Source organism: Callorhinus ursinus, unplaced genomic scaffold, assembly GCF_003265705.2.
Source record: "Callorhinus ursinus isolate GAN/ISIS: 27379988/994484 unplaced genomic scaffold, GSC_fseal_2.0 scaffold12, whole genome shotgun sequence".
NCBI lineage: Eukaryota > Metazoa > Chordata > Mammalia > Carnivora > Otariidae > Callorhinus > Callorhinus ursinus.
The window spans coordinates 14381177-14399591 of record NW_027397074.1 but is presented as its reverse complement, the minus strand read 5'-3'; positions in this window follow the sequence as shown (position 1 = coordinate 14399591).

The following is an 18415-nucleotide window of genomic DNA, read 5'->3' as shown; positions in this document are numbered from 1 at the left end:
ATCAATCTACATGTACACCTCAAGGAACTAGAAAAAGAACTTAAGTCCAGTGTTAGTAGAAGAAAAAACATGACAAAGATTATAGCAAAAATAGAGATTAAAAAGACAATAGAAAATATCATTATAACTAAAAGGTGTGTTTTTTTAAAATATAAAAAAGGTTGACAAACCCTTAGCTAGACTAAAAAAAGAAGACTCAGAACTGAAAGAGTAGACATTATACCTAGTAGGAAACACCAGGACCAGATGATTTTACTGGTGAATTCTACCAAACCTTTAAAAAAATCAATACCAGTTCTTCTCAAACTCTTCTTGAAAACAGAAGAGGAGGGAACACTCCTAAACTAAACTTTATTTTATGAGGCCAGCATTACCCTGATACCAAAGTCATATTAGGACACTAGGTATAGGGATATTGGCCTATGTTTTCTTTTTTTTTTTTTAAGATTTATTTATTTGAGAGAGAGAGAGAGAGAGAGTGAGAGAGCACACGAACAGGAGGGGCAGAGGGAGAGAATCTCAAGCAGACTCCACACTGAACATGGAGCCCAATGTGGGAGTCGATCTCACAACCATGAGATCATAACCTGAGCTGAAACCAAGAGTCTGTCATTTAACTGACTGTGCCACCCAGGTGCCCCAGCCTATGGTTTTCTTACAAATATATTTGCAAAAAATCTCAAAATTCTAGCAAACCAAATCCAACAGGACATTAAAAAGATTATACACCATGATCAAGTGGGATTTTTCCCTGGGATACAAGGGTAGATCAATATATGCAAATAATTAAATGTAATAAATTAATAATATGAAGACAAAATCAGAGAGGGAGACAAACAAGAGAGACTCTTAATCATAAGAAACAAACTGAGGTTTACTGGAGGAGAGATGGGGGGGTGGGGTAACTGGGTAATGGACATTAAGGAAGGCACATGATGTAATGAGCCACTTGGTATTACATAAGACTGATAAATCACTGACCTCTACCTCTGAAACCAATAATACATTATATGTTAATTAATTGAATTCAAATAGAAATAAATTTAAAAAATAAAAATGGAAAAAATCTTAAAATCATCTCAATAGATGCAGGAAAAGCATTTGACAAGATTCAACATCTTTTCATGTTAAAAACACTCAGGAAACTGGGTATAAAAGGAATGCACCTCAACATAGAAAGTCCATATAAAAAAACCTCAATGGTATAAGATTGAAAACTTTCCTGCTAAGATTAGGAATAAGATCAAGGTGTCCACTCTTGGCTCCTATTCAATACAGCACTGGAAGTCCCTGAGAAGAAAGGAAATTCTGACTTTTGCAACAACATAGATGGAGCTTGAGGACATTATACTAAGGGGTCAGAGAATGACAAAATTTTTTTTAAATCAAGTATTGCTGTTTAGTTTCAGTGTACAATGTAATAATTCAACAATTCTATATGTTTCTCATATTCATCAAGATAAATGCACTCTTAATCGCCTTTACCGATTTTCCTTATCACCCTACCCACCTCCCCTCTGGCAATCACCAGTTCTCTATTTGTAAGAGCCTTTTTTGTTGTTTATGTCCTTTTTCCCTCTGTTCTTTTTTTTTTTTTAAGATTTTATTTATTTATTTGAGAGAGAGAATGAGAGAGAGAGAGAGCATGAGAGGGAAGAGGGTCAGAGGGAGAAGCAGACTCCCTGCTGAGCAGGGAGCCCGATGCGGGACTCGATCCCGGGACTCCAGGATCATGACCTGAGCTGAAGGCAGTCGCTTAACCAACTGAGCCACCCAGGCGCCCTCCCTCTGTTCGTTTTGTTTCTTAAATTCCACATTTGAGTAAAATCATATGGTATTTGTCTTTCTTTGACATTTCAGTTCGTATTGTACTCTCTAGGTCCTTTTGTTGTCATTTGTGTGCAGACTCTAAAAAGACCAATCTCATAGACACAGGGAGCAAAATGGTGGTTGCTAGGGGTTATGGGTGGCAGAAATGACAATTTGGTCAAAGTGCACAAACTTGCGGCTATAATATCAGTAAGTTCTGGGAATCTAGTGTATAACGTCTTGACAATAATTAACAATACTGTATTATATACTTTAAAGTTGTTAAGAGAGTAAATCTTAAATATTACCACTCCTCCCCCAAATTAAGAGCGAGAGGATGGAGGTATTAACTAAGATTATTGTGGTGAGATTTGCAATGTATGCCTATATCTGATCATCAGACTGTACACCTTAACCTTTAGATGTTATATGTTAATATTTCAATGAGGGTGAAGAAAAATGAACTTATAAAGATTTAAAAAAATATAATTAAATCTAAAAGAAGTTACTTCAATTAAGGGCAGGCTAAAGATGAATTTTATACAATGGAAAATATTTACCAATTAATGCTTATGTCCTGCTGACTACATTGTCATTTGCATGAGAAAAATTTCCTCCTTAGTTAGTTAACCTTAATCATGTTTTAATTCTTAGTTAGGAATCATTGGGAATGAATGCATCCATCTTTCCAAGGAAATTGCTGATTATTTTATTTAAGCATATTGCTGAGTTGAACAAAACTGGGGTTCATTATTAAGGAAAACTAAGGTAATTAGTGACAGCTTTAGAAACCATTCCTCTCTTAGTCTTATAACATTTTGGAGATTTTAATTTCTATTAAAAGAGACTGTAATTTATAATTTTGCCTTCCTCAATGAAACATTTTCTACATTTGTTCATTTATGTCAAAGAACTATAAAAACAACCTAGTAGCTTTCAAATGATTACCATTTCTTAAATATTTAAGTTTTAATTGACTCTACATATTCTCTCCCATTTCAAATAATTTTATAAACCAAAATTCAGCTAGCAAAGTAAGGTCATTAGTACTGTATCTTATTCTGTATTCTCTTTGATGATAGTTGAGCACAACAATGGTGTAATTATATTTCTAAGCTGACACAGAATGCCCTCATTTTTTTCTGAAAGTCACACTGGCATTAGTCATTTAATAAGTCCATAATAGCTTGGTCAATATACTATTACAAGTGTTGAATAATTTAATTTGAATGAATTTGTAGATTATGTCACTTAGAAAAACTATTGATACCTATACAGGTCACTCAAAAATGCTTCTGGTAAATTTTAGACAAGAATTATTTTTGAAAATTGTTTTTGAAAAATTTTAGGCAAGAATTGTTTTGAAATTTTTAGGCAAGAATTGTTTTAGTATTTTTAAGACTTACATTTCAACATGATTTTTATTTTACTTTTTGATTTTTATTTTTAAATATTTTATTTATTTGAGAGAGAGAGGGAGGGAGCATGCAAGAGTGGGGGGAGGGGCAGAGGGAGAGAGAGAAGCAGGCTCCCTGTGGAGCAGGGAGCCCGACGTGGGGCTTGATCTCAGGACTCTGAGATCATGACCTGAGCCTAAGGCAGACACTTAATGAACTGAGAATAACTAAATCAAAGATTATACGTTTTTGAGTATCTTGACAATTATTTTTAAATTGTTCTTTGTGTTTACTTACACTTCCAATAGCAAAGTGGAAAGAGCTCAACTCACTAAATCTGGAAGAATTTCATGATGTTTAATAGGTTTTCTTAAGCAAGTAACATAAAATTGAGCCAGAATTTACTATTTCATGGTCATTAAATCCACAACATGGTAAGGACATCATAAATGACATAGATGTAATTATGTATATTTCCAAGAGAAATAACATGTGCTTATGAAGTATTTGATGAATGAAAGGAAAATATTTTTTAAAAAGGAAAAGGGAGATGAAATCCCAGTTGTTTATTTTTGCTTTTAAAAGGATTCTGCACAGTGAAGGAAAAAACCAACAAAACCAAAAGCAAATTATGCAATGGGAAAAGATATTTATAAGTGACAAATGTGATAAAGGGTTATAATCCAAAATATATAAAGAACTTATAAAATTCAACACCCAAAAAACACAAATAATCCAATTAAAACAATGGTAGAAGACACAAATAGGCATTTCTCCAAAGACATCCAGATGGCTAACAGACACCTGAAAAGATGCTCAACATCACTCATTATCAGGGAAATAAAAATCAAAACTACAATGAGAGATAACCTCATATGTGTCAGAATAGTTAAAATAAAAAACACAGGAATCATGTGTTGATGAGGAAAAGGAGCCTTCATACACTGCTGGTAGGAATGCAAACTGGTGCAGCCACTGTGGAAAACAGTATGGAGTTTCCTCAAGAAGTTAAAAATAAAACTACCCTACAATGTAGCAATTGCACTATTAGGTATTTACCCAAAGAATACAAAAGTACTAATTCAGAGGGATATATGCACCCTGATGTTTATAACAGCATTATCTACAATAGCTAAATTAGGGAAACAGCCCAAGTGTCCACTGCCTGACACAGAGATGAAGAAGAAGTGAGATATATATATATATATATGCACATACACACACAATGGAATATTACTCAGCTATAAAAAGAATGAAATCTTACCATTTGCAATGACATGAATAGAACTAGAGTATTATGCTAAGCAAAATAAGTCCTTTAGAGAAAGAGAAATACTATATAATTTCACTCATATGTAGAATTTAAGAAAAAAAAAAAACAAATGAACATCAAGTAAGGAAAAAGAGAGGGGGAGGTAAGCCAAGAAATGGACTCAACTATAGAAAACAAACTGAAAGTTACCAGAGGAGAGGTGGGTAGGGATTAGGTAAAATATGTGATGGGGATTAAGGAGTGCACTTGCTGAGATGAGCAGTGGATGATGTACGGAAGTGTTGAATCACTATATTGTACGCTTGACACTAATATTACACTGTATGCTAACTAACTGGAATTTATTATTTAACTAACTGGAGATTAAACAAAAATTTGAAAGGGGGAGAAAACAGCAAGTTTGGGGCTCAAACAGTACTCATTTCTCTATAACTTAATTGAATTATGTGTAAGACATTCATAAATCCTAAAAGAAATAACTCTCAGATATTTTAATTGCTCAGACCTGTAAATATTCCTATATGGATATCAATAAAGGCAAAAAATTAATTTCTCTCTATGCACTTTATAATTAATTATAAAGAAACTGCTTTCACATAGTGTTGTTTTTATATATATATATATATATATATACATAGGGTATTGAGCATTATTCACGAATTCGTAAATACTACATTCTCTGATTTTAAGATACCCTTTTGACCCTGATGAATAAAAATTACAAAGAATTTTGCTTTGGGCAGGTGGTATGTGCCAATCAGAAGTATGCCCTGAGCAAAGGAAAAATCACAGAAAGCTTTCGGTTGCTTTGTATAAAAATATTTCAGAAAAAAACATTTAGAATTCCATGGGCACATCTGTGGTTGTCACAGGGGAGAGCATTTTGCAATTGTGTTTTGTGGGGAAAAAATTCCTTTCAAAATTAAAATATTGACAAATGCATGAATATAGATATGACAATTCTATCTGAGTTTATTTTTAATGAATTAAGAGAGAAAATAAATAATAGCTGTCAGATTGGGAATTATTTATCACTTTTCTTTCAGATATCAAAAGCAGAGGAAAATAAATGATATTAAAAAAATCTGAGTTAACCTGTTTTTCATTCTTTCTGTTTTATTTTTTTCACTCTAAGTTCTATAAGCGATCAACAAAGTAATATATCCATTCATCATCAGCTGATTTCTGGGTACAAGAATGAAAAATTATTGTCTAAAAAGAAGTCTTTCCTGGATGAAACAGCATTAGAAGTAAAAAACCTCCATTTCAAAAATGTTACTTTTTAAGCTTCTGTAATAAAAAATGCATCAAAACAATCTGTATACCTACTGCCTTTCAGATTTTAAAAATGTCAGAAAAAGCAAACAAAAAACCAGTTTCAAAGTGCTACCCTCCACAAGAACCAGATTGAATTTCGCTGGAAAATTCTATCAAATACTGAAAAGCAATCAATTCTAATGCCAGTTAAATTGTTACAAAGATTAAGAAGGACCAGAAGACATTCAGAACTTTTCTTATTAATGAAGATATTGATGTTATACCCAATCAAGATTGTAATTTCATTTTAGGATGTTAAAGTTATAATGGCATAAAAGATATGCAATAAAAAATAAGTACAGACTAGTCCTGCTTAATCATAAATAAAATAATTGCAGAAATATCTAAAATCACATTAAAAATAAGATCTCATGGTCAAGGAGGATTTATTCTAGAAATTGGATGTTTTAATACTGTATATCCACTAATGTAATTCACACTATTGACATAAAAACTTTTTAGAAGTCCACTATTTGTTAACAAAGTACGAATAAAAAATTATGATGACTTCCTAACCTTGAATCTACATAAATCTACATACATCAGTTGCAAAGTCAATATCTGACACACCAAGAAAGAAGAGAGCAGTTACCACTAAAAGACAGAAAAGGACCACTATTTTTTATACTGATGTTTAACAATGAACTGCAGTTATTATTCAAAACAATAAGAACACAGGAAATGTGAGAAATAAGAATTGAAACAAAGAGAAAAATTCTTAATTTCCTCATTTTATGATAGTATGTCTAGAAAGTTAAAGAGAAAGTTAAAAAAGAATAAAACCCAATACAAACCTTTCAGTAAGCCATCAGAATATTAAAAATTATGAAATTTAAAAGCTTTCCTATATTCCAAGAATAGTTACAAAGAAAACCTTGTTAAAAAAAAAGTAAAAGATAATACCTAGGATTAAAAGTGCAAAACCTAGAGAAGGAAACTTTTAAACACTTAAGACACAAAAGTAGTCTTGACAAAATGGAAGGAAACACCATTTTTTTTACTATAACAATCAAATATAAAAACATCAACCCACACTAGGTAAAATGTAAATTTACTGTGGTCCCTGCCAAGACTTGGGGTCAATGAAGGTCATATAAAAAATGACTAGATAAGGAAACCATAAAAAAGATCGATAAGGCAGGGTAGAATTGGCTCTACCTGATATTTAAAAAAAAAAGAAAAAGCCTTTCTCATAAAAACAATGTGCTGTTTGTACATGAATAATCAGAAATATACTGGTACCAAAAATAAAATTGGACCCAAGTACCTATGAAATTATAGTACATAGTAGATTAAGTCTCAGGGGAAAAAATAGAGTTTTTGATCAATGTTTTAAAGGCAATTCAGACTATGGACTCTGAGAAACAAACTGAGGGTTCTAGAGGGGAGGGGGGTGGGGGATGGGTTAGCTTGGTGATGAGTATTAGAGAGGGCACATACTGAATGGAGCACCAGGTGTTGTACGCACACAATGAATCACAGAACACTACATCAAGACTAATGATGTAATGTATGGTGATTAACATAATAAAAAAGAATAAAGAGTAAAAATATGGTAAATACAAAAAAATTAAAAATAAAGGCAATTCAGTAGTTTTTTTTTAAAAAAACAGAAAAACTGAAAATGTCTATCATATGTTCACTAGGATAAACTCCAAATGATTCAGAAATCTGAATGTTTAAGAATAAATCGTATAAGTTCTAAAAGAAAACATTTATTAATTATCCTAAGTTGGAGTTTGGAAGCCTGAGCATTAGTTCTCACAATTCAGAAGCAATAAAAGATGAATAAATATCGTTATTTTTAAAAAATCCTGGAACATGGGTGCCTGGGTGGCTCAGTTGGTTAAGCGACTGCCTTCGGCTCAGGTCATGGTCCTGGAGTCCCGGGATCGAGTCCCACATCGGGCTTCCTGCTTAGCAGGGAGTCTGCTTCTCCCTCTGACCCTCTTTCCTCTCATGCTTTCTATCTCTCATTCTCTCTCTCTCTCAAACAAATAAATAAAATCTTTAAAAAAAAAATCCTGGAACATAGAAATACACACTTCAAACTAAAATCAGAATATATGTGCAGATTTTTATCATAGATGTTTAATCCTTGTGTTCATTCTTTCTCTTCCTCTCCCTCCCTTCCAGTCCTTCCTATTATATTTCTGTATGTATCTATTTGTTTAAGAAAAATCAAATTCTCATAGAAAAATGGACAACATAAAAATACCATTGACAGAAAAAAATAGTGTAAATATGTTTAAATTTAGGAAAAATCCTCAGACTCACACATAACAAAAGAATTTCAAATTAAGAACCATATTTTAAATTTTTCTTAATTTTTAGTTCATCTAAATCTACAAAAATTGACAAAACACTCTATTGTCCTTAACGTGGGGGGGAGCTATTCTCATAGTTCCCTGGTGTATATGGGGAAAATGATACAAAATATATTGGGGGAAACTAACACCACCATGAAACACTGCATTGATTTTTCACTTAGCAAATCCACAGCTAGGCATCCAACCTAAACGTAGTCCTCTGCAAATAAGGTGGAAAAAACTGAAGCCAGTGTTATCCATTGTAGCACTGGTTACAGCAAAAATTTAAAACATTGCAAATGTTCAAATTAAGGGACTCTTTAAATTTAAAAACAAATGGTACATCAACACAAAGGAGTACCATAGAACTATACAAAACAAGATTTTGGGTCTCCTATATCTGAGTAGTAGTCAAAATGAGTGTAGAGTCAAAAGCAAAAATTTTCTGGGGCACCTGGCTCATTCAGTCAGTTAAGCATCAGCCTTCAGTTCAGGTCATGACCTTGGGGTCCTGGGATCCAGACCAGAGTCGGGTTCTCTGCTCAGCAGGGAGTCAGCTTCTCCCTCTCACTCTGTACTCTCTCCCTCTCAAATAAATAAATAAAATCTTTTTTGAAAAAGCAAAAATTTTCTGAGTATATTCTTATACAATTTTGAATTTTTAAGACTAAGTGAATATTTTACACATTCAAAACATTTGGAAAGAATTTCTAACATCTAAAATTGAGTACCACTGAGAAAACTGATCCCAACTCCATGTCAAATTATTAAAAACCAAATAAACTGAAGAAGAGAGGTTCTTCCTACTACATTCTTAATGGGACTTACTCTAAAGAAAGAACTGAAGAAAAATCTTGTAGATTTTAAAGTAAAAATACATTTCTGCATTAACTGAAACATATTACAGACATATTTTAGCTTAAAATAAGTATATGGCTTTATGCACTAAAAATGCCAAGAAGCAATGATATCCAGAAGCAACATCCTTTGTACCAATCTGATAATAAAGAATATGTACCATAAAGACTCACCAAAGATAGATTTTTGAAAACAAATAAATGGAAGGTTATCCTGAATCTAATCAAACCTTCAAATATAAATTCTATTTTAATGCCAATAGAGAAAATTAAAAAAAAATAGTACACATGAAAAAGCAGTAAGATAAATCTAGACTGTGGTACTCTGTAAGGTATCTGGCATGGTGTTAACCAAATCCCAATATATTAAAGATAAGGAGTTAGGGAGCTCTTCTATTTAACAGACTGAAAAGACATATTGACTAAATGTAAGAAATAATTATTGATAAAAATGATTAATGGGATATGTCCTTATTTTCATTGAACATACTCTACAATATTTAAGATGAAAACTGTCCTAGGGTCCTCAGGTTACTGTGAAATTATATTTATACATATACATGAATATAAATACATACCTGAATACCAACACACATCATTACATCCATATGCGTGTGTGTAGGCAGACAGAAAGGGAGAACAAATACAGCGAAATAATTATTATTTATCTATGTATGGGTTGTGGTGTTCATTGTTATTCATTCATGTTGCCTGTCTGATTGCAAATTTGTATAAGAACTAATTTAAGAAAACAAAGTGTACTCAGATCTATTTCTCTGAAGCACTTAAAAAGACTATGTGTTGCCAAAATGTTATGTAATTCAATACAACTCAGTTTGACTTATTAATTTTCTTGGAAAGAATTTCAACAGGTGAAAGGCGCTACTCAATTTGAGAAGCTGAACAATTGCTTACAACATAGATTGTGGTGCTTAAATAAAAGTGCTTCAGAAATGCTTATTTTCTTATTTGCACTCCACTTGCATACAGTTTTTTTGAGATATCTGTTTACGATGCATTCAATTTGAGGATCCTAAACTAGGAAAACCTGGGATAGAGATTAAATTTCCTCTAGAATAATGAAGACTTTTCCTGTAAGACCATCTGATAACTTAAGGCTTGAGAAATATCTCTACTAGAAACATCTTAGGACAGGGAGAGAAGTAGCCATATTTTCAATTTACATTTAATACCCCCCATTATTTACATAATACAGTGTTAATATTCTCAAGTTCCCAGAACACGATCATGAGTTGATTAGAAACAAAAAACATGGAGAGGTTAGGGATCCCCGGGATTAGAAATGATAAATATACATCCATTGGCAATAGTGATATCCTGACAGGAATAATGTAGAAAATAAAAAATAAATAACTAAATGGACATCAGTTTAAGATCATATAACATATAATATACAATATTATGTATTGTATATTATATGGTTATATTATATATAATAACATATAATATCAGTTTAAGGTCATATAGTATATATTTAAAAGGCTCCCAAGAATACCTTTACTTAACAAGCAATAAACAAATATAATGAATGCTGACAATACACACTCTGAAACATGCACATTAAGAATAGGACAATGGAGAAACCAATGTGTTCTAGAAATCATTTTAAAAATAGTACCTGTCACAAGGGGCAGCCTGTGAAATTGTAATTAAATCAAATAAATCTAGGAGAGTAAAAGAACAATTAAACATCCAAATAAGTTAATTTCTCTATTACCCTTAAATATTTTATGGATATAGTTCCATATCCTTGTACTAAGGGAATGGTATAACTTTTTATTTATTTTTAAGTTCATTCCTTAGATTGCCTATATTACCAGCAACTATGCCAAATTGCCTTTGTGTTTGCATAGACTGATAACACCTGAAGCTAGAAAACACTAGAATGTTCATTTGCTCAACTCCTTGACAAAATCACTTAACTCTTTCCTATTTTAAAAAACACTACATAAAGATGATTATAACATATGCTTCTAATACTTAATACTTACATCAGGAATATTCACCTTTATTTCCAACTAAATAAGTGAATTTTATTTTTTTTATTTTTTTATTTTTTAAAGATTTTATTTATTTATTTGAGAGAGAGAGAATGAGAGATAGAGAGCACGAGAGGGAAGAGGGTCAGAGGGAGAAGCAGACTCCCCGCCGAGCAGGGAGCCCGATGTGGGACTCGATCCTGGGACTCCAGGATCATGACCTGAGCTGAAGGCAGTCGCTTAACCAACTGAGCCACCCAGGCACCCTAAATAAGTGAATTTTAAAACTTGTGTTTCCTGCCATCATCTGATGTAGTTGCTCTTTTTTCTTATACAGAAAATTAATTAGAAACATCCAAAATTTGGAAAACTAAGATTTCAAGGTAACCTATTAGTCGACACATCCAGAAAATCATGAGAGAAGAAATCCAAATAGCTAAAGTACACTGAAATATTTTTTCTTCAAATCATGAAAGAAGCACAAATTAATGTATCTTCTTGTATTTTTGCTAATAAAACTAAAAAGATTTTAAAGAAAGTAATTTATTTTGACAAAGATATAGTGAAATAGTGCTTTCTATAATTAAAGAAGAATATGATGCAGTATTTCTAGAGAGTGATATGTAAAATGAGTATTACTAATGTTCACATTCATTGAGCTAGTAATTCTATTTCTAGGAGAACAGTCTAAGACAAATGAATTAAGGCTATTATCTATTTCCTTTTTTTTTTTTCTTTCACAACTGGAAGTTGAATCCAGGGTTATTTATGGGAATAAAATGTAGAAATTGGAAAAAGTTCAGAAATAAGAAACTGGATATGTTTTGGCTGTGAGAACTAATCAATGAATACAGTAGTTTCAAGATACAAAATCATAAAAAAAAAATCAGTTGTATTTCAAGATGCTAACAATGAAATATCTAAAATGGAAAGCATTCCCATTTATAATAGCATCAAACACAATAAAATACTTATGAGTAAATTTAACTAAGGAAGTAAAAGATCTGTGCCCTTTAAACTATAAGACTTTGATGAAAGAAATTAAAGGGACACAAACAAATGGAAAGAAATTCTAAATTCATGGCTCAGAATTAGTATTGTTAAAATATCCATACTGCAAAAAACTATAAAAAGAGAAAAAGAAGGGCATTATTTAATAATAAAGGGGAAAATTCAACAAGAAGATATAACAATTGTAAATATTTATGCACCCAACATGGGAGCATCCAAATATATAAAACAATTAAAGATAAACATAGAGGAACTAATTGATAATAACACAATAATAGTAGGGGACTTTAACGCCCCACTTACATCAATAGACATTTCATCTAAACAGAAGATAAACAAGTAAACTATGCCTTTGAATGACACAGTGGACCAAATGGACTTAACAGACATATTCAGGACACTCCATCAGAATCAGCAGACTACACATTCTTTTCAATTACACATGGAACATTCTCCAGAACAGATCACATATTAGGCCACAAGACAAGTATTAAAGAGTTCAAAAAGATCAAAGTCATACCATGTATATTTTCTAGCCATAACACTACAACACTATAAAACTAGAAATCAACAACAAGAAAAAATCTGGAAAGACTACAAATACATTTAAGTTAAATAACATACTATTAAACAATTAATGGGTCCACCAAAAACTCAAAGAAATAAAAAATTACATGAAGACAAATGAAAATGAGAACAGAGTGGTCCAAAATCTTTAGGATGCAGCAAAAGTAATTCTAACATGGAAGTTTATAGCAATACAAGCCAACCTGAAGAAGAAGAAGAAAAAAGAAATCTCAAACAACCCGACCTTACACCTAAGGGAGCTAGAAAAAGAATAGCAAAACCCAAAGCCAACAGAAGGAAGGAATTAGAGCAGGAATAAGTGATATAGAAACAAAAACAAAACCAAAAAAAAAAAAAAGATCAGATCAATAAAACCAGGAGATGGTTCTTTGAAAAAATTAATAAAATTGATAAAACTTCAGCTAGACCTATCAAAAAAAAAGGAAACACCCAAATAAATAAATCACAAATAAGAGAAAAGAAATAACAACCAACACCACAGAAATACAATTATCAAAGAGTATTATGAAAAACTGTATGCCATCAAATTGGACAACCTAGAAGAAATGGATAAATTCCTAGAAACATATAAACTATCAAAATTGAAATGAGAAGAAATAGAACACTTGAACAGATCAATAACCAGCAGAGAAATCGAATGAGGAATCAAAAAACTCCCAACAAATAAAAGTCCAGGGCCAGATGACTTCCTTTCCACCAAATATTTAAGGAAGAGTTAACATTCTTCTCCAACTATTCCAAAAAAAAAACAGAAATGGAAAGAGAACTTCAAAACCCATTCTATGAAGCCAGCATTATCCTGATTTCAAAACCAGACAGATTCCACTAAAAAAGTGAACTATAGGCCAATATTCTTGATGAACAGGGATGCAAAACTTCTCAATACAGCACATTAATAAAAGAAAGGTTAAGAACCGTATGATCCTCTCTATAGATGTAGAAAAAGCATATGACAAAGTACAACATCCATTCTTGATAAAAAAACCATCAACAAAGTAGGGATAGAGGGAACATACCTCAAAATCATACTGTACAAAAACCCCACAGCTAATAACCTTAATGGGAAAAAAACTGAAAGCTTTTCCTTATGGTCAGGAACAAGACGGGGATGACCACCCTCACCACTGTTATTAATAACTTGGTACTGGAAGTCCTAGCCTCAGCAATCAGACAACCAAAAGAAAAAAAGGCAGCCAAATTGACAAGGAAGAAGTAAAACTTTCACTATGGGCGGATGACATGATACTCTCTCTATAAAACCTGAAAGACTCCATCAAAAACTGCCAAAACTGATATACGAATTCAGTAAAGTCACAGAATACAAAATCAAAATACAGAAATCTGTTGCGTTTCACTACAGCAATAATGAAGCAGCAGAAAGAGAAACTGAAGAATCAATCCCATTTACAATTGCACCACAAACCATGATACCTAAGAATAAACCTAACCAAAATGTGAATGACCTATACTCTGAAAACTATAGAACACTTATGAAAGAAACTGAAGAGGGAGGGATGGGTGGCTGGGTGACAGACCCTGGGGAGGGTATGTGCTATGGTGAGTGCTGTGAATTGTGTAAGACTGTTGAATCACAGACCTGTACCTCTGAAACAAATAATAAATTATATGTTAAAAAAAAGAGGAAGAAGATAGCAGGAAGGGAAAAATGAATGGGGGGGAATCAGAGGGGGAGAAGAACCATGAGAGACTATGGACTCTGAGAAACAAACAGGGTTCTAGAGGGGAGGGGGGTGAGGGGATGGGTTAGCCACATGATGGGTATTAAAGAGGGCACATACAGATGGAGCACTGGGTGTTATAGGCAAACAATGAATCATGGAACACTACATCAAAAACTAATGATGTATGGTGATTAACATAACATAATAAAAAAATAAAATGAATTTAAATACAAAAAAAAAAGAAACTGAAGAGGACACAAAGAAATGGAAAAACATTCCATGCTCAAGGACTGGAAGAACAAATATTGTTAAAATGTCCACACTACCCAAAGTAATCTACATAGTGAATGCAATCCCTATGAAAATATAAACAGCATTTTTCACAGAGCTAGAACAATCCTAAAATGTGTATGGAACCACAAAAGACCCCAGATACTCAAAGCAGTCTTGGAAAAGAGAAGCATAGCTTGAGGCATCAAAATTCCAGACTTTGTTATATTACAAAGCTGTAGTAATCAAAATAGTATGGTACTGGCACAAAAATAGAAAGATAGAAAAATGCAACAGAAGAGAAAACCCAGAAATGAACCCACAACTATATGGTCAACTAATCTTCAACAAAGCAGGAAAGAATATGAAATGGTAAAAAGATATTCTCTTCAACAAATGGTGTTGGAAAAACTGAACAGCAACAAGAGAATGAAACTGAATCAGTTTCTTACACCATACAAAAAATAGATTCAAAACGGATGAAAAGACCTAAATGTGAGACAGAAAACCCTCAAAATCCTAGAGGAGAACCCAGGCAGCAACCTCTTTGACATTGGCTGTAGCAACTTCTTACTAGATATGTCTCCTGAGGCAAGGGAAACAAAAGCACAGATAAACTATTGGGACTTCATCAGGATAAACAGCAAAGGAAACATTCAGCAAAACTAAAAGGCAACCCTCAGAACGGGAGAAGATATTTGCAAATTACTTATTTGGTAAAGCGTTAGTATCCAAAATATATGAAGAACTTATACAACTCAACACCCAAAAACAATCCAGTTAAAAAATGGGCAAAAGACATGAATAGACTTTTTTCTTGAAGAAGAAGAAGACATACAGATGGCTAATAGACAGATGAAAAGATGCTCAACATCCCTCATCATCAGGGAAATACAAATCAAAACTACAATGAAATATTACCTCACACCTGTCAGAATGGTGAAAATTAACAACACAGGAAACAACAGGTGTTGGTAGGCATGCAGAGAAAGGGGAACCCTCTTGCATCGTTTGTGGGAATGCAAACTGGTGCAGTCACTCTGGAAAACAGTATGGAGTTTCCTCAAGAAGTTAAAAATTAAACTACCCTACAATCTAGCAATTGCACTACTAGGTATTTACCCAAAGAATACAAAAGTACTAATTCAAAGAGATACATGCACCACAATGTGTATAGCAGCATTATGTACAATAGTCAAATTACAGAAACAGCCCAAGCATCTATCTACTGGTGAATGGATAAAAACTAATATATATAGACAGATAGATCTATATATATATCAGATATATAAACACAGAGGAATATTACTCAGCCATAAAGAAGAATGAAATCTTGCCATCTGCAATGACATGGATAGAACACAAGTGTATTATGCTAAGTGAAATAAGTCAGTCACAACAAGAAAAATACCATATGATTTCATTCATATGTGGAATTTAATGAAACAAATGAACAAAGGAAAAAAAAGAGAGAGGGAAGCAAACCAAGAAACAGACTCTTAACCATAGAGAACAAATTGATAGTTACCAGAGGGAAAGTCGGTGGTGGGTTGGGTGAAACAGGTGATGGGATTAAGGAGTACACTTGCTGTGATGAGCAGCGGGTGTTGTATGAGTGTTGAATCACTATATCGTACACCTAAAACTATGGTGTATATTATGCTGTATGTTAACTAAATGGAATTTAAATAAAACCTTAAAAAAAATCCATACTACCCAAAGCAGTCTACACATTGAATGCAACCCCTATCAAAATTCCAATAGCATTTTTAACAGAAACAGAAAACAACAAATCCTTTTATTCATGTGTATAGAACCACAAAAGAACATGAATATCCAAAGTCATTCTGAGTAAGAACAAACCCGGAGGCATTATACTTCTGGATTTCAAACTATACCACATGGCTACAAGAATCAAAACAGTATGATACTGGCCTACAAACAAACATGTAGATACATAACTGAGAGCTCAGAAATAAAGCGCTGCTTATAGAATCAACTCATATTTGACAGATGAGCCAAGAATACTCAAAAAAAGAAAGGCCAGTCTCTTCAATAAAAAAATGTTAGGAAAACTGGATAAGCACATGCTAAACAATTTAGTTGGACCCCTATATTATACTATTTATAAAAATTAACTCAAAATGGATTAAAGACTTAAACATAAGATCTAAAACTGTAAAACTGAAAGAAAACATCAGGAAGATGCTCCTTGGCAATATTTTTGGATATGAAAACAAAAGCAAATATTAATAAGTGAACTATGTCAAATTAAAAGTCTTTGGTGGAGCAAAAGACTCAACGAAATGAAAAGGTAACTTATGAAATGGAAGAAAATATATTTTCAAAATATGTCTTTTATAAAGACTTAATATTCAAAATATATGCTTACACAACTCAATAAAATAAAAATGAACAATTTAATTTAAAACTTAGGAAAGGACCTGAATAGACATTTTTCCAAAGAAGACATACAAATGGCTAACAAGTACATGAAGGTGCAATATCAATTGTCTTCAAAGATACCCACCTGTGCAATGATTTTTATCAAAAAGACAAGAGATAACAAGTACTTAGACTGTAGAGAGAAGGAAATCCTTGTACACTGTTTATAGGAATGTAAATTGGTACAGCTGATACGCAAAGTAGCATGGAGGTTCCTTAAAAAATTAAAAATACAGCCACTGTAAGATCTAGCAATTTCACTTATGCGTATATATCCAAAAGAACTGAAGTCAGGATCTTGAAGGGGTATCTGCAATGCCATGTTTATTGCAACATTATTCACAATCGCTATGATAGGGAAACAATCCAAGTGTGTATGAATGGGTGGATGGATAAAGAAGACATCCAAATGGCCAACAGACACATGAAAAAGTGCTCAACATCACTTGGCATCAGGGAAATCCAAAACAAAACCTCAATGAGATACCACCTCACACCAGTCAGAAAGGCTAAAATTAACAAGTCAGGAAATGACAGATGTTGGCGGCGATGCAGAGAAAGGGGAAACCTCCTACACTGTTGGTGGGAATGCAAGCTGGTGCAGCCACTCTGGAAAACAATATGGAGGTTCCTCAAAAAGTTGAAAATAGAGCTACCATACGACCCAACAATTGCACTACTGGGTATTTACCCCAAAGATACAAATGTAGGGATCCGAAGGGGTATGTGCACACCAATGTTTATAGCAGCAATGTCCACAATAGCCAAACTATGGAAGGAGCCAAGATATTCATCTACAGATGAATGGATAAAGAAGATGTGGTATATATATACATGGAATATTATGCAGCCATCAAAAGGAATGAACTCTTGCCATTTGCAAAGACATGGATGGAACTGGAGGGTATTATGCTGAGCAAAATAAGTCAATCAGAGAAAGACATGTATTATATGATCTCACTGATATGAGGAATTCTTAATCTCAGGAAACAAACTAGGGGTTGCTGGAGTGGTGGGGGGTGGGAGGGATGGGGTGGCTGGGTGATAGACATTGGGGAGGGTATGTGCTATGGTGAGCACTGTGAATTGTGTAAGACTGTTGAATCACAGACCTGTACCTCTGAAACAAATAATACATTATATGTTGAAGAAGAAAGAAGAAAGAAGAAAGAAGAAAGAAGAAGAAAGAAGAAAAGAAAGAAGAAAAGAAGAAAAGAAGAAAAGAAGAAGAAGAAGAAGAAGAAGAAGAAGAAGAAGAAGGAGAAGAAAGAAGAAAGAAGAAAGAAAGAAGAAAGAAAGAAGAAAGAAGAAAGAAGAAAGAAGAAGAAGGAAGAAGAAGGAAGAAGGAAGAAGGAAGAAGAAGAAGGAAGAAGAAGAAGGAAGAAGAAGAAGGAAGAAGAAGAAGGAAGAAGAAGAAGGAAGAAGAAGAAGGAAGAAGAAGAAGGAAGAAGAAGAAG